Genomic DNA, 3,782 nt, shown 5'->3' with positions numbered 1-3,782 from the left:
TTATGCTTTAAAACTAAAGCTCCCTAGAATTTAACCAATAGCTAATACAGTTACTGATTCATATAGTCCAGACTAATTTCTATTAATTGTATATTGTTCACGGGTCAGACATCCCATTCATTACCCATGCTATTTAAATACAGCCATTTCATCCAGATTTGTGAAGGCGAATATACTATTGTACCCACTCAATTCGTTGTTCCTCTGTCTTTACGTCAAATTCACGAATTCCCCGTAATTATGTAATGGCCCGTAATCGTATAATTACGTTACCCTCTTCCCGATTACGAGCTTATCCTTTTATAGTGAATATATGAGTATTAAAATGTGGACATTGACTAGCAATACTAACCAATAAACGAACTGTTCCTAAAAAAAGAACTGTTTATACTATACCCTAATTTATAGTTAATATCTTCTATTCGGCTTCTAATACTTAACATCACTTAGTTGACCGAATATTAATGATTTGGCTAAGATTACCCAATTTAACCTATTTCATATACTTTTGCTTTGGTATCGTGTTCATACTGTTGTATTGAACTTCACGAGTATTATTCTTGATTCATCTTGGTATTACTCTTTAGACAGCAATCAAACTGTTGGGATAATTCAATACAACAGTATGAACACGATACCAAGGCAAACTCATGGAAGTATTCCCACTATAGTAAATATCATAGCCCCGGTATATAATTATAACATGGTATATCCCATTTTTCATAATATGAATATGAAAAACTTTTCTATTATTTAGCTATATGAGGTAATGTGTCAGTGAGCACATTACACAAAGGTGCTTATTTATATAATATGTTATTTTCACACAAAATAGAGAGATGGAATTGATATATTTTTGTATTGGGAATTACAATAGGTGTACTGATAATTGTATGGATAGAAAGAGAAATATTCGCAGGAATACAACGTATTAGGGGTGGGCATATAAACCGGAAAACCGAACGAAAAAAAAAATCGAAAAAAATCGAGTTGACTAAAAAGTCAACAAAATCGGACCGAACCGTTCAAACCGACTGGTTCTGTTTTACACAAGATAGCACCGAACCGAACCGAACTGGATCGGCTGTATTAATTTTTTATTTATTTATTTTAAAATATTCTATACTTAAGCCCAATTCTCCTTAACCCAAATAAAAAGCCAAACTTAAAGCCCATATACCTTTTATTTTTCAAAGCCCATTTCATAACCTCACTTCACCTCTCTCTTCTATTTTTCCCTTTTCCCGAAGCCATTGTATTTTCAGTCATTCTTTTCACTCTTTTCAGTTTCTTTCAGCTTTCTTTTTCTTTTTATCCTCTCTCTCTCTCCCCACCTTCCCCTTTCTTTTCTTTTCTTCATTCTTCTCTCTACGACTTCTCTCTCTCTACCCTCCTTTCCCTTTCCTTTCCCTTTCCTTTTCTTTCTTCTTTCTTCTTCTTCTCTGATACTTCTTTCTCTCCTCTTTCCTTTTCCTTTTCTTTCTTCTTTTTTCTTCTTCTCTCGACTTCTCTTTGTCCCCCAGTTCCTTTTTTTTTCTTCTTCATGATTTCACTCTCTCTTCTCTATGCCTTTTTTTTTTCCCTTCTCTCCAACTTCACTGTCGCTCTCTCTCTCTCTCTCTCTCTCTCTCTATGATTTGATGAAGAGGATGAAAGGAGTTCTTGCTATGGAGCCTTCTTCATTTGCTGGTAACGAAGATCCTAAGACTAGATTCAAGCATTAGAGTCTTAAGCAAGGAGAAATCTGGTGTTGTATTCAATTTTTTTTATTTTTAGTCGATTTCCTTAGATCTGGTGTGTTGTAATTTTTTTTTTTTGGGTTTTGTTTATGATTTCTAGTTTACCTAGCATTGGATTGTTTATGGTTATTTTGCTGCCGAGCGATCTGAGAATGAAAGCAAATATCAAATATTTTGGATCAATTTTTTTTGGGTTTTAGAGAAGTAAAAATTGCTTAACTAGATTTAAGTTTTTATTTTTTATTTTTTCCTTATTCTCCACTGATCTCTCTCTTTCTTTATTATGTATGTGACTTGCTGAGAACCAGCTCAAACCGGAAAACTGGAAATTGCTAGTTCGGCTTGATCCGCTTTCTTCTTGTTTTTCTTAAAAATTGATCGGACCGACTGGATGAACAATACTAGCTTTCGGTTTCGGTGTGAGCTGCAAACAAGACCGAATCGACCGTGCCTACCCTACAACATATGGGGAATTATATACTATGAGTAGGTTATATGATAAAGTTTGGATCGGAATACGTATGAAGGGGTGGCCTTGGTAAATTCGCATAATATTAGTTCCTAATATAGTGTGTAGTTGCTTGTGCTCCTTTAGTGCCCAAATTATGCTCATAGGATATAACGACCTACTCATAATATATAATTCCTCATACTGGATATTATGATATCTAAAGTTAATATATGAATAACTATACAGGACCAAATGAGGTAAATATAATTATTACTGAGTTATAATATCGCATTACTCACTTATTAATGCAATATCCTACTTCAATATAATATCCGTTTAAGGATACTAATACATAGTTATATTCATAGGGAGGACAATGTCAGCTATAATATTTTGGTATGCCTTGGACAAATAGCTTTGGGTTATACCTTTCATTGTATTCATTGAAGCCTATACAAAATTTTCTGGTATATCATTTGGTTAATTTATTTACTCAGGTTCGGATAATTATTTGCAGGTCCTAGGGTATTGCTGTACTTCATAGCTACATATTCGTATATTCACCCTAACTTAATGTGTTACTTACAACACTGCAGGCGTCGATACGCACATCGCTTAGTATCCCAATTGAAGTGGAGGGTTTCTTCAAACAACAAGGAGCTGGGTCAACCATTCAATCAAATGAAATTGAGCATGTTTCCCATCACTTCTCAAGAAACAAGTATGCTATGCAAAATTGAATAGGGATAAAGATAAATCATATAACCTACCTTGGACGGTATAAATATTAGAAATGGTGGAAACGCCATCTTCACAAACATGAATATATATATATATATCTTTATTTTGGATATATTAGTTAACATTCTCAAATAATATATAAAGCTATTAATAAGTAATTGTAGGGGCTTTTTCTGGCAACTTCAAATGGGTTGGGCTGCCATAAGGAGCGAACTGATGAAATTATCTCATGTGCTTGAGTTCAAAAATCAAGCCACAAGAATGCTTTGAAAGGACAGTAGGGCCTTATGAAACACCTTGGTTACCTTCACCAACAAAAATAACAACAGCTTACAGATGAATTCTTAGTGCTTACAGGTAGAATTTTAGCTTGGCATGAGAGGCTTGTGGCATGGGAGCAAAGTTGTCATGAGTTTAGCCTTAAAAGGAAAGAGCTGTGAGTTTCTATGAAAATAAGGGTTCTAAGGAAAAGGAGGAAAGGATTATCAAAGGTTTTGGCTGAGAAGAAGAGAAAGGCTAGGCAATGGGTGGCTTAAGCATTTTTCAGGCAGTTTGACAGAGGTTCTATCAAATATCAAAACAATCTGCCAAGAGGAAAAATAAGGGGGAGAAGGATGAACTAAACACGAAATTGCTGGGTTTTGGAGGTAAGAGAGGAAGCTTGCTCTCTGGATGTGGTTTGTTCATTTGTTGGGTAGCTATTCTTTTCCAAGAAGCCCTAATGGTTTCTATCCAATTTGGCAAAGCTCTTCCCTTTCTTTCTGTTGACGCACTGAAAAATGGTTTAATACTTTCCCGCGTAACTTAGTGATTAGGTCTCTTCGGTATCTGATGTCCTCGGTAGGGTGTGC

At 35.0% G+C, this 3,782-nt stretch overlaps 1 long non-coding RNA gene across 1 annotated transcript; it reads left to right on the top strand.

Moving 5' to 3' along the window:
- Window positions 1-1,559: 1,559 nt before the first annotated feature.
- Window positions 1,560-3,043, top strand: LOC148915175 (uncharacterized). The gene is made up of 2 exons (XR_016128476.1): window positions 1,560-1,689; window positions 2,787-3,043. It is a non-coding gene; the product is annotated as an uncharacterized LOC148915175 (long non-coding RNA).
- Window positions 3,044-3,782: the final 739 nt, after the last annotated feature.

The sequence above is a fragment of the Prunus mume genome, linkage group LG7 (assembly GCF_029339155.1).
Source record: "Prunus mume cultivar Tortuosa linkage group LG7, ASM2933915v1, whole genome shotgun sequence".
Lineage (NCBI taxonomy): Eukaryota > Viridiplantae > Streptophyta > Magnoliopsida > Rosales > Rosaceae > Prunus > Prunus mume.
Note: the sequence above shows the minus strand (reverse complement) of the source record. Positions and strands in the feature narration are given on the sequence as shown.